This window comes from Salmo trutta, chromosome 13 (assembly GCF_901001165.1).
Source record: "Salmo trutta chromosome 13, fSalTru1.1, whole genome shotgun sequence".
Taxonomy (NCBI): Eukaryota; Metazoa; Chordata; class Actinopteri; order Salmoniformes; family Salmonidae; genus Salmo; species Salmo trutta.
Window position 1 is genome coordinate 69,867,661 of NC_042969.1, and position 14,089 is coordinate 69,881,749.

The 14,089-nt window shown below is 45.6% G+C and overlaps 1 pseudogene; it reads left to right on the plus strand.

Annotated features, from left to right (window-relative positions):
* Positions 1–689: 689 nt before the first annotated feature.
* LOC115206834 (somatolactin-like) overlaps positions 690–14,089 on the plus strand; it is a 177,685-nt pseudogene continuing 164,285 nt past the window's right edge.

The window sequence follows — 14,089 nt, forward strand, 5'->3', positions numbered from 1 at the left end:
GCATTCACTACTGTAAGTCGCTCTGGATAAGAGCGTCTGCTAAATGACTAAAATGTAAATGTAAATCCAATGTGGTGATGTAATGAGCTCTACGTATTCTCTCCAGTAAGTCATCAATGCGGGGCATGGGGTAGGCATCAAACAGGGAGATGGCATTCACCTTATTGGGCTTCCCTGTAGCTCACTTGGTAGAGCATGGTGTTTGCAACACCAGGGTTGTGGGTTCGTTTCCCACGGGGGGCCAGCACAGAAAAAAATGTATGAAATGTATGCATTCACTACTGTAAGTCGCTCTGGATAAGAGCGTCTGCTAAATGACTAAAAATGTAAAAATGTAAGTCCATGCAGACGTGCAAAGAGCCATCCTTCTTTGGGACAATGTCAATAGGGCTGCTCCATTCACTTGAAGATGGCTCGACAACATCCATTTCTATCATGGTGTGGACCTCTTCCTTGAGGCCTCTCAGGCACACGGTAAGGATGCTGGCGGACAGGGTTCTGGTCAGGCTTCAAACGGATGACGTGTTCCAGGACTTTTGTTCTTCCTGGCCTCTGACTAAAGAGGGCCGGGACTAAAGAGGGCCCTAATCGGGACTAAAGAGGGCCGTACCTTCTGATGACAGAAGTGAGTGCTACAGTGCGATAGTTATTTCATTCTGTTAACTTCGCTTTTTTTGGGTACATGAACAATGGTGGACATCTTGAAGCAAGTGGGGACAACCAACTGGGATAGGGTGAGATTGAATATGTCTGTAAACACTCCATCCAACTGGTCTGAGCATGCTCTGAGGACGCGGCAAGGGATGCCGGCTTGCGAGGGTTAACAAGCTTACATTTCTTACTCATGTCGGCCACAGAGAATGAGCGCACACAGTCCACAGGAGCAGTGGTGGCCCGCATCGGCGGCACTTTTTGTTTCCTTTGAAATAGGAGAAGAAGGTGTTTAACATGTCCAGGAGATAGACGTTGGTGTCTGCGACATGGCTCGTTTTCCCTTTATAATCCATGATTGTCTGAAGTCCCTGCCACATACAGTACGTCTCGTGTCTGAACCGTTGAATTTCTACACCGCTTTGTCCCTGTACTGACGTTTTGCCTGTTTGATTTCCTTTCGGAGTGCTTAACTGGACTGATTGTTTTCATACATATTCCCAGTCACCTTGTCATGGTTAAATGGGCCGGATAATGTCACGGTATGTCTGTGCATTCAAATTGCCATCGATAAAATGCAATTCTGTTCATTGTCCGCAGCTTATGCCTGCCCATACCATAACCCCACCGCCACCATGGGGCACTCTGTTCACCATGTTGACATCAGCACACAAGATGCCATACACACCATCTGCCATCTGCCTGGTACAGTTGAAACCAGGATTCACCCGTGAAGAGCACACTTCTCAATCGAAGGTTAGCATTTGCCCACTGAAGTTGGTCAAAACCCTGGTGAGAATGACGAGCACGCAGATGAGCTTCCCTGAGATGGTTTCTGACAGTTTGTGCAGAAATTCTTCGGTTGCGCAAGCCCACAGTTTTATCAGCTGTCCGGGTGGCTGGTCTCAGACGATCCCGCAGGTGAAGAAGCCGGATGTGAAGGTCCTGTGCTGGCAGGGTTACACTTGGTCTGTGGGTGTGAGGCCGGTTGGACGTACTGTCAAATTCTCTAAAACAACGTTGGAGTAAATTACAAATGACAAAAAAATTATTCATACCATCTTCCCTTGCAACCAAAGTCCACTTTTGAAAAAGTTGATTTAGCAATATAGGGAACACTTACTGTAAAGAGGTTTGATTGTTGGTTTCAATTAGTTGTTTTGTCCACAAATGAAACTAAATGCAACAAAACTCGATTATCTAGAAGTACCATTGACCTTAACCCCAAACTAGAATTTAAAAAAATTGTTCTATTACCAAAGTGAAAAATGTACTTTCTGAAATTGTCGCTGTCAGTCCAATGCACCAGCTCAGGCGAGAGTTTTGTTGCGTTTTTCCTTTCATTGTCTGTATGTTTATCTTCCACGCACCAAACCCAAAATGAATCACGGCTATTTGTGCTGGATAGGCCCAGTGACCTGTGAAACGTGTGTGTTTGTGGTGGCAGGTTGTCTCTCGTAAACAGTTCACTCAAACAAAATCCTCCCATTCACACAGAGATGATATAGCTCATCTGAGGTCTGAGGGCTGATGCATCTGCATGCGTGATGTAGGGTAATGTTTGGTGGTATCACAGGCTCTCACAGGTATAGTCATACAGTAGGCTTTGTCTTGCTCTCATTCTGAGAGGATCTACCCAGGCTTAACAGAAAAGGAAGCTGCTAACAAGTGGTTTATAAAGGTCCCTTTATGTCAACAGTCAACTTTCAACTTCTCGTAAAGTTTTGCTACAATCCCTGAGGGTAAGGTTTTGACTAATCTACGATAACTCTTGAAAAATTGGAATACCTTAAAGCTCAGCTGTCTGTACCAAGTCCTAAATGATAGGTTGTAGAGATAGCATACATATGCACTGTTCATAAGTACATAATGTATGCTCTCATAAGCTGTAATTACAAGGTTAGAGGGACATTAGGTCATGCTCTGAAAAAGGGGTTACTGAGAAGGGCACTGCGTTCATCCACCTCTGGCCTGCTCGCCTCCCTACCTCTGTGGAAGCACAGTTCCCGCTCAGCCCAGTCAAAACTTTTCGCTGCTCTGGCACCCCAATGGTGGAACAAGCTCCCTCACGACGTCAGGACAGCGGAGTCAATCACCACCTTCCGGAGACACCTGAAACCCCACCTCTTTAAGGAATACCTGGGATAGGATTAAGTAATCCTTCTAAACCCCCCCTCCCCCCCCGAAAAAATATATAGATGTACTATTGTAAAGTGGTTGTTCCACTGGATATCATAAGGTGAATGCACGAATTTGTAAGTCGCTCTGGATAAGAGCGTCTGCTAAATGACGTAAATGTAAATGTAAATTTGACAGTAGCTTATTAGAGTATACCTATTGTAATATAAATACAGTACCGAATCAAGTACTGTGTAATGACCCACAGTACAATATTGTAAAATTGACTGTATTATACTGTAAAAAAGTAAATGCTATTGTAATCAGAATTCATTAATGAAATTCATTCAGTGGATGGGTCTGCATTTCAGAGTATTTTACTGTAATTACAAGGGAGTGGTGAAGCAGGTTGGCTGCTGGGTAAGTTGTTTACACATCACAGTATATTAACAAATATTTGGTGCTTCATATCACTTGCACTTCTCGAAGCCTTAACAAAGTCTTCCAAACTTGCAGAAACTACGGATCAAAACAGACCAAAAGTACATGACAAAATTTTCAATAATTTATGTTTTAAGACTTACTGCTACTCCAATCTGCCTCCTATGCTAACTGATGGGGCACTATAACCACATAGGAGTTAACTTGGTACATCATTCTCACTCAAGGGTGCAACAAATATAGCTTCTTACAAGGCACACAATATGTTAATTAGCCAGAAACAACATTAGCCATGCCCCCACAAGTGGTTAACAGGTTTTTTTTGCTCCAAAGATGCGGTACAGTACTGTATTCTGTGGGGTGGAATTGAAGTACTATTCTAAATACAGAAATGTATTCCCGCCTAGAAACGTTTCCCACAATGCACTATAATTTACAGTAACCTGCAGTAAAATGTTTCAAAAGCATTTTACTGTTGATAATACCCCAAATTACAATATAATTTACAGTTGTCCGTTAGTGTGGTGTCTTCCTTCTCACCTCCCATGCTCATTAACCCTCAATGGAATAATTTTCAGGTTGTAGGTCCCTAGAGGAACTCACCTTAGAGACTCCAATACCAATGACGTTTCTTGTTACAGATGATTGACTTTTGACTAGATGGTCCTATTATATGAGGAAGCATCAGCTACATCAGCCCCACTAACAAAGCAGCTCCAACTCTCCCTCTGTTCATCGGAGCTTCACCAGGCCTGGGCTCCAGAGCTGGGGGGAATAAAGACCTAGGTCTGTCTCAGCCACGTCCACCTTCTTTACTTATGGTTTCAGCCTGATGCAATAGTATCAGCCTGGTGAGTCTCATCAGTAGAACGATATGGAATCTACCAGGCCCTCTCTGCAGATGAAAATCAAGCATTCTATTCAGAGCCTCTCTAGGATGTGGAATATTTTCTGTGTTTTGACAAGTGGAGCCAACAGTAGACAGGCTGTGTTATCAACCAGGAAGAATAATTGTATGGTCTGTATCCATAAAGGGGCTATTTGGTTCTAGCACTGCTTTATTGGCCCCTGTGTGCTAGCCTCTCCAGTTGCTCTCATTGAGCCTGATCCGGAGGTCAGATATTGACCTTAATATTATTATTATTATCCCAGTCATTAACCTACTGAGGGCCCAGGGAGACCGTGGGGGACTGGGGGAATGGGATCCATGGCAGGGGAGACACCAGGCACAAAGGGGCTGCTGTCACGGAGCGGACAATGGCACGCAGGGATCTGAGAAGCCAGACGGAGTGTGCTATTGATCTGGGTGGATTAGGACCCCTTGTTTGTGGGGGCATCTTCCTCAGTTGACAGATTATTACAGGCTTTTCTGGGATTTGGGCCTGGAAAAGACTCCCAGCACAATAACTGTGTATGGCAGAGACATATCTAATAAGATATACTCCATAAGCTTAGAGGAGAAAAAAAATATTTCTGGGAAGCTTCTGGCAATGGAGGCAATCTTTTTTTTCTTTTTGTTTTTTTTCTTTTCTTTCGCTCTTGTTCTCCATTCATTTAAAAATAGCAAAAGCGGGATTTACACAACAGATTGACTCTCTTTATTAGTTTCAGTATGCCGCAATTCATTGAGCTCTGAAGCGCTCTGCCCATTAAACATTTTGTGTTGGAAGATTGTGATGTGGAGGGACTTGAGTATGAGTATTAAAATTAACATAAGAGAGGGAGAAAGAGCCTCACATCTGGTCAGATGGGTCTGAGTAACCAAAAGGTCCAACTCCAGCCCTAATCTTCCAATCCTTGATCTGCACTCAAACAGCAGGGTGCCAGCCAAGTGCACCAGCACTTGCCAGGCATGACATATAACGCAATTAAGGTTCAGCTCAGTGGTGGCCAATCAACTTCTCACAGTCAGAACACACAGAGTCACAGCACAGAGATTTATGAAGAGTAAAGACAATTGAGGTACTTCCTTTTTAACATAAGTCCACATTGAATAAACCAAAAAAATGCAATGATAATGTAAATGGATATATTAGGCTGGGACATGAACAGAGAGTGGGAATAAGTACAGTAAATGGCTTCATCTCAGTGTAGTCAGGTCATACAAGCTCCATACTGATCAGGGATTGGAGGGGTGGTGTGGGCTTCAGAGCTAGGGCCCTTGTCAAATCAGAACACTGATGAAAATATTAACTCCATCAGGATCTGCCAAAATTGCTGTGGATATATGGTATATAGTCTCTCTCTTTCTTTATCTCTCCCTCTTTCTCTCTTGTTCTCATTCTTTCTACCCCTCTCTAATTCCTACTCAGACATCAACCTCCGCTGATGATGCCGTGGAGGACCTGAAGGAGGGCATGTGTGGGATACATACAAATCAGAACAGCACTATTTCAAACAGGCGTCCAACGAGGGAGGCTGGGGTATCAAAAACAGTGCTGAATATGCATATACACTGAACAAAACTATAAATGCAACATGTAAAGTGTTGGTCCCATGTTTAATGAGCTAAAAACAAAGATCTCAAACATTTTCCATACGCACTGAAAGCTTATTTCTCTCAAATGTTGTGCGCACATTTGTTAACATCACTGTAAGTGAGCAATTCTCCTTTGCCAAGATAATCCATCCAATTGACAGGTGTGGCATATTAAACAGCATGATAGTTACACAGGTGCACCTTTTGCTAGGGACAAATAAAGGCCACTCTAAAACATTCAGTTTTGCCACACACCACAGATGTCTCAAATTTTGAGGGAGTGTGCAATTGGCATGATCATTGCAGTTCATTATTCTACCATAAGGTGAAAGGGGGATACCTAGTCATTTGTACAACTGAATGCATCTTCTGCGTTTAACCCAATCCCTCTGAATCAGAGAGGTGCAGGGGACTGTTTTAATCGACATCCACGTCTTCAGTGCCAGGGGAACAGTGGGTTAACTGCCTTGCTCAGGGGCAGAACGATAGAGTTTTGCTTTGTCAGCTCAGGGATTCGATCCAGCGACCTTTCGGTTACTGGCCCAATGCCAGTAACCAGGTGGCAAATGGGTGGCTACCTGCCGCCCATATGCCACCTCTAACGTCGCATTAGAGAATTTGGCAGTACGTCCAACTGGCCTCACAACCACAGACCACGTAAATGGCATTGTGAGCGGGCGGATTGCTGATGTCAACATTGTGATCAGAGTGCCCCATGGTGGCGTTGGTTTTTTATTTATTTACAGTGAGGGAAAAAAGTATTTGATCCCCTGCTGATTTTGTACGTTTGCCCACTGAAAAAGAAATTATCAGTCTCTAATTTTAATGGTCGGTTTATTTGAACAGTGAGAGACACAATAACAACAAAAAAATCCAGAAAAACGCATGTCAAAAATGTTATAAATTGATTTGCATTTTAATGAGGGAAATAAGTATTTGACCCCCTCTCAATCAGAAAGATTTCTGGCTCCCAGGTGTCTTTTATACAGGCAATGAGCTGAGATTAGGAGCACACTCTTAAAGGGAGTGCTCCTAATCTCAGTTTGTTACCTGTATAAAAGACACCTGTCTACAGAAGCAATCAATCAATCAGATTCCAAACTCTCCAGCATGGCCAAGACCAAAGAGCTCTCCAAGGATGTCAGGGACAAGATTGTAGACCTACACAAGGCTGGAATGGGCTACAAGACCATCGCCAAGCAGCATGGTGAGAAGATGACAACAGTTGGAGCGATTATTCGCAAATGGAAGAAACACAAAAGAACTGTCAATCTCCCTCGGCCTGGGGCTCCATGCAAGATCTCACCTCGTGGAATTGCAATGATCATGAGAACCTTGAGGAATCAGCCCAGAACTACACGGGAGGATCTTGTTAATGATCTCAAGGCAGCTGGGACCATAGTTACCAAGAAAACAATTGGTAACACTACGCCTTGAAGGACTGAAATCCTGCAGCGCCCGCAAGGTCCCCCTGCTCAAGAAAGCACATATACATGCCCGTCTGAAGTTTGCCAATGAACATTTGAATGATTCCGTGGGACAACTGGGTGAAAGTGTTTTGGTCAGATGAGACCAAAATGGAGCTCTTTGGCATCAACTCAACTCGCCCTGTTTGGAGGAGGAGGAATGCTGCCTATGACCCCAAGAACACCATCCCCACCGTCAAACATGGAGGGGGAAACATTATGCTTTGGGGGTTTTTCTGCTAAGGGGACAGGACAACTTCATCACATCAAAGGGACGATGGACGGGGCCATGCACCGTCAAATCTTGGGTGAGAACCTCCTTCCCTCATCCGGGGCATTGAAAATGGGTCGTGGACGGGTATTCCAGCATGACAATGACCCAAAACACACGGCCAAGGCAACAAAAGAGTGGCTCAAGAAGAAGCACATTAAGGTCCTGGAGTGGCCTAGCCAGTCTCCAGACCTTAATCCCATAGAAAATCTGTGGAGGGAGCTGAAGGTTCGAGTTGCCAAACGTCAGCCTCGAAACCTTAATGACTTGGAGAAGATCTACAAAGAGGAGTGGGACAAATCCCTCCTGAGATGTGTGCAAACCTGGTGGCCAACTACAAGAAACATCTGACCTCTGTGATTGGCAACAAGGGTTTTGCCACCAAGTACGAAGTCATGTTTTGCAGAGGGGTCAAATACCTATTTCCCTCATTAAAATGCAAATCATTTTATATCATTTTTGACATGCGTTTTTCTGGATTTTTTTGTTGTTATTATGTCTCTCACTATTCAAATAAACGTACCATTAAAATTACAGACTGATCATTTCTTCGTCAGTGGGAAAACGTACAAAATCAGCAGGGGATCAAATACTTTTTTCCCTCACTGTATTTATTTCACCTTTATTTAACCAGGTAGGCCAGTTGAGAACAAGTTCTAATTTACAACTGCGACCTGGCCAAAATAAAGCAAAGCAGTGCGACAAAAACAACAACACAGACTTACACATAAACAAACGTACAGGCAAAAACACAATAGAAAAATCTATGTACAGTGTGTGCAAATGTAGGGAGGTAGGCAATAAATAGGCCATGGAGGCAAAATAATTACAATTTAGCATTAACACTGGAGTGATAGATGTGCAGATGATAATGTGCAAGTAAAGATACTGGGGTGCAAAAGAGCAAGAGAGTAAGTAAAAATATGGGGATGAGGTAGTTAGGTGTGCTATTTACAGATTGGCTGTGTACAGGTACAGTGATTGGTAAGCTGCTGTGACAGCTGATGCTTAAATTTAGAGAGGGAGATATAAGACTCCAGCTTCAGTGATTTTTGTAATTCGTTCCAGTTATTGGCAGCAGAGAACTGGAAGGAACGGCGGCCAAAGGAAGTGTTGGCTTTGGGGATGACAAGTGAAATATACCTGCTGGAGCATGTGCTACGGGTGGGTGTTGCTATGGTTACCATTGAGCTGAGATAAGGTGGGGCTTTACCTAGCAGAGACTGATAGATGACCTGGAGCCAGTGGGTTTGGTGACGGATATGCAGTGAGGAGCAGCCAATGAGAGCATACAGGTCGCAGTGGTGGGTAGTATATGGGGCTTTGGTGACAAAACGGATGGCACTGTGATAGACTACATCCAGTTTGCTGAGTAGTGTTGGAGGCTATTTTGTAAATGACATTGCCGAAGTCAAGGATCGGTAGGATAGTCAGTTTTATGAGGGTATGGTTGGCAGCGTGAATGAAGGAGGCTTTGTTGCAAAATAGGAAGCCAATTCTAGATTTAATTTGGATTGGAGATGCTTAATGTGAGTCTGGAAGGAGAGTGTACAGTTTAACCAGACACCAAGGTATTTGTAGTTGTCCACATCTTCTAGGTCAGAACCGTCCAGAGTAGTGATGGTATTCGGGCGGTAGGGTGCGGGCAGCAATCGGTTGAAGAGCATGCACTTAATTTTACTAGCATTTAAAAGCAGTTGGAGGCCACGGAAGGACTGTTATATGCCGTTGAAGCTCGTTTGGAGGTTTGTTAGCCCAGTGTCCAAAGAAGGGCCAGATGCAATACAGAATGGTGTCGTCTGCGTAGAGGTGGATTAGAGAATCACAAGCAGCAAGAACGACATCATTGATATATTCAGAGAAAAGAGTCGGCCCGAGAATTGAACCCTCTGGCACCCCCATAGAGACTGCCAGAGGTCTGGACAACAGGCCCTCCGATTTGACACACTGAACTCAGTCTGAGAAGTAGTTGGGGAACCAGGCGAGGCAGTCATTTGAGAAGCCATTGCTATTGAGTCTGCTGATAAGAATGCAGTGATTGACAAAGTCAAAAGCCTTGGCCAGGTCGATGAAGACAGCTGCACAGTAATGTATTTTATCGATGGCAGTTATGATATCGTTTAGGACCTTGAGCGTGGCTGAGGTGCACCCATGACCAGCTCGGAAACTAGATTGCATAGTGGAGAGGGTATGGTGGGATTTGAAATGGTCGGTGATCTGTTTGTTAACTTGGACTTCAAAAATGTAGGAATGGCAGGGCATGATGGATATAGGTCTACAACAGTTTGGGTCTAGAGTGTCTCCCCCTTTGAAGAGGGGGATGACCGCGGTAGCTTTCCAAACTTTGGGGATCTCAGACGATATAAAAGAGAGGTTGAATAGGCTAATAATAGGGGTTGCAACAATTTCGGCGGATAATTTTAGAAAGAGAGGAACCAGATTGTCTAGCCCAGCTGATTTGTAGGGGTCCAGATTTTGCAGCTCTTTCAGAACATCAGCTGTCTGAATTTGGGTGAAGGAGAAGCAGGGTGCTTGGGCAAGTTGCTGCAGGCGGTGCTGAGATGTTGGCAGGGGTAGGGGTTGCCAGGTGGAAAGCATGGCCAGCCGTAGAAAAATGCTTATTGAAATTCTCGACAATTGTAGATTTATCGGTGGTGAAAGTGTTTCCTATCCTCAATGCAGTGGTCAGCTGGGAGGAGGTGCTCTTATTCTCCATGGACTTTACAGTGTCCCAAAACTTTTTGGAATTAGTGCTACGGGAAGCAAATTTATTTTTGAAAAAGCTAGCCTTAGCTTTCCTAACTGACTGAGTATATTGGTTCCTGACATCCCTGAAAAGTTGCATATTGAGGGGGCTATTCGATGCTAATGCAGAACGCCACCGGATGTTTTTGTGCTGGTCAAGGGCAGTCAAGTCTCAAATCAAATCAAAGTTTATTTGTCACGTGCGCCAAATACAACAGTGAAATGCTTACTTACAGGCTCTAACCAATAGTGCAAAAAAAGGTATTAGGTGAACAATAGGTAAGTAAAAAAAATAAAAACAACAGTAAAAAGACAGTGAAAAATAACAGCAGCGAGGCTATAAAAGTAGCGAGGCTACATACAGACACCGGTTAGTCGGGCTGATTGAGGTAATATGTAGATATGGCTAAAGTGACTATGCATATATGATGAACAGAGAGTAGCAGAAGCGTAAAAGAGGAGTTGGCGGGTGGTGGGACACAATGCAGATAGCCCGGTTAGCCAATATGCGGGAGCACTGGTTGGTCGGGCCAATTGAGGTAGTATGTACATGAATGTATAGTTAAAGTGACTATGCATATATGATAAACAGAGAGTAACAGCAGCGTAAAAGAGGGGTTGGGGGTCACACAATGCAAATAGTCCAGGTAGCCATTTGATTACCTGTTCAGGAGTCTTATGACTGGGGGTAAAAACTGTTGAGAAGCCTTTTTGTCCTAGACTTGGCACTCTGGTACCGCTTGCCATGCGGTAGCAGAGAGAACAGTCTATTACTGGGGTGGCTGGGGTATATGATAATTTATAGGGCCTTCCTCTGACACCGCCTGGTGTAGAGGTCCTGGATGGCAGGCAGCTTAGCTCCAGTGATGTACTGGGCCGTACGCATTACCCTCTGTAGTGCCTTGCGGTCGGAGGCTGAGCAATTGCCGTACCAGTCAGTGATGCAACCAGTCAGGATGCTCTCAATGTTGCAGCTGTAGAACCTTTTGAGGATCTGAGGACCCATGACAAATATTTTTTGTTTCCTGGGGGGGAATAGGCTTTGTCGTGCCCTCTTCACGACTGTCTTGGTGTGTTTGAACCATTCTAGTTTGTTGGTGATGTGGACACCGAGGAACTTGAAGCTCTCAACCCGCTCCACTACAGCCCCGTCGATGAGAATGGGGGCGTGCTCAGTCCTCCTTTTCCTGTAGTAATCATCTCCTTAATCTTGGTTACGTTGATTGATAGATTGTTGGGCCTTCCCTGTAGCTCAGTTGGTAGAGCATGGTGTTTGCAACACCAGGGTTGTGGGTTCGATTCCCACGGGGGGCCAGCACAGAAAAAAATGTATGATATGTATGAAATTGTATGAAATGTATGCATTCACTACTGTAAGTCGCTCTGGATAAGAGCGTCTGCTAAATGACTAAAATGTAAAATGTAAAATGTTGTTATTCTGGCACCACCCGGCCAGGTCTCTGACCTCCTCCCTATATGCTGTCTTGTCATTATTGGTAATCAGGCCTACCACTGTTGTGTCGTCTGCAAACTTAATGATGGTGTTGGAGTCGTGCCTGGCCATGCAGTCGTGGGTGAACAGGGAGTACAGGAGGGGACTGAGCACGCACCCCACGCTCCATTGTTGAGAATCAGCGTGGCAGATGTATTGCTACCTACCCTCACCACCTGGGGGCGGCGCGTCAGGAAGTCCAGGATCCAGTTGCAGAGTGTGGTGTTTAGTCCCAGGATCCTTAGCTTAGTGATGAGCTTTGAGGGTACTAAGGTGTTGAATGCTGAGCTCTAGTCAATGAATAGCATTCTCACATAGGTGTTCCTTTTGTCTAGGTGGGAAAGGGCAGTGTGGAGTGCAATAGAGATTGCAAGTCTGGGGTGAACTAAGGGCTATATCTGTTCTTAGTTCTCCATCTTTTGAATGGGACATACTTATTTAAGATGATGAGGAAAGCACTTTCGAAGAGCAACTAGGAATCCTCTACTGACGGGATGAGGGCAATATCCTTCCAGGATACCCAGGCCAGGTCGATTAGAAAGTCCTGCTTGCTGAAGTGTTTTAGGGAGTGTTTGACTGTGATGAGGGGTGGATAGTTTGACCGCGGACCCATTACATGCGCAGGCAATGAGGCAGTGATCTCTGAGATCCTGGTTGAAGACAGCAGAGGTGTATTTAGAGGGCAAGTTGGTCAGGATGATATCTAAGTTGGTGCCCATGGTTACGGATTTAGGGTTGTACCTGGAGGGTTCTGGGGGCTGAAGGGGGTCTATAACAAGTGCCAACGGATGAGAGACTTGTTTCTGGAATGGTGGATTAGAAGCTCGAATTAGAAGCTCGAATTGTTTGGATAGTATGACAGAACTCTGCAGGATATCTCTGCAGTAGGTTGCAACTCTGACCCCTTTGGCAGTTCTATCTTGTTGGAAATGTTATAGTTAGGGATGGACATTTCAGGACTTTTGGTGGCCTTCCTAAGCCAGGATTCAGACACGGCTAGGTCATCCGAGTTGGCGGAGTGTGCTAAAGCAGTGAATAAAACAAACTCAGGTAGGAGGCTTCTAATCGTAACATGCATGAAACCAAGGCTTTTGCGGTTACAGAAGTCAACAAATGAGAGTGCCTGGGGGTTTGGAGTGGAGCTAGGCACTGCAGGGCCTGGATTAACCTCTACATCACCAGAGTACATTTACATTACATTTAAGTCATTTAGCAGACACTCTTATCCAGAGCGACTTACAAATTGGTGCATTCACCTTATGATATCCAGTGGAACAACCACTTTACAATAGTGCATCTAAATCTTTTAAGGGGGGGGGGGTTAGAAGGATTACTTTATCCTATCCCAGGTATTCCTTAAAGAGGTGGGGTTTCAGCTGTCTCCGGAAGGTGGTGATTGACGCCGTTGTCCTGGCGTCGTGAGGGAGCTTGTTCCACCATTGGGGTGCCAGAGCAGCGAACAGATTGGACTGGGCTGAGCGGGAACCGTGCTTCCTCAGAGGTAGGGGGGCCAGCAGGCCAGAGGTGGATGAACGCAGTGCCCTTGTTTGGGTGTAGGGCCTGATCAGAGCCTGAAGGTATGGAGGTGCCGTTCCCCTCACAGCTCCGTAGGCAAGCACCATGGTCTTGTAGCGGATGCGAGCTTCAACTGGAAGCCAGTGGAGAGAGCGGAGGAGCGGGGTGACGTGAGAGAACTTGGGAAGGTTGAACACCAGACGGGCTGCGGCGTTCTGGATGAGTTCTAGGGGTTTAATGGCACAGGCAGGGAGCCCAGCCAACAGCGAGTTGCAGTAATCCAGACGGGAGATGACATGTGCCTGGATTAGGACCTGCGTCGCTTCCTGTGTGAGGCAGGGTCGTACTCTGCGAATGTTGTAGAGCATGAACCTACAGGATCGGGTCACCGCCTTGATGTTAGTGGAGAACGACAGGGTGTTGTCCAGGATCACGCCAAGGTTCTTAGCACTCTGGGAGGAGGACACAAGGGAGTTGTCAACCATGATGGCGAGATCATGGAACGGGCAGTCCTTCCCCGGGAGGAAGAGCAGCTCCGTCTTGCCGAGGTTCAGCTTGAGGTGGTGATCCGTCATCCACACTGATATGTCTGCCAGACATGCAGAGATGCGATTCGCCGCCTGGTTATCAGAAGGGGGAAAGGAGAAGATTAATTGTGTGTCGTCTGCATAGCAATGATAGGAGAGACCATGTGAGGATATGACAGAGCCAAGTGACTTGGTGTATCGCGAGAATAGGAGAGGGCCTAGAACAGAGCCCTGGGGGACACCAGTGGTGAGAGCGCGTGGTGCGGAGACAGATTCTCGCCACGCCACCTGGTGGGAGCGACCTGTCAGGTAGGACGCAATCCAAGCGTGGGCCGCGCCGGAGATGCCCAACTCGGAGAGGGTGGAGAGGAGGATCTGATGGTT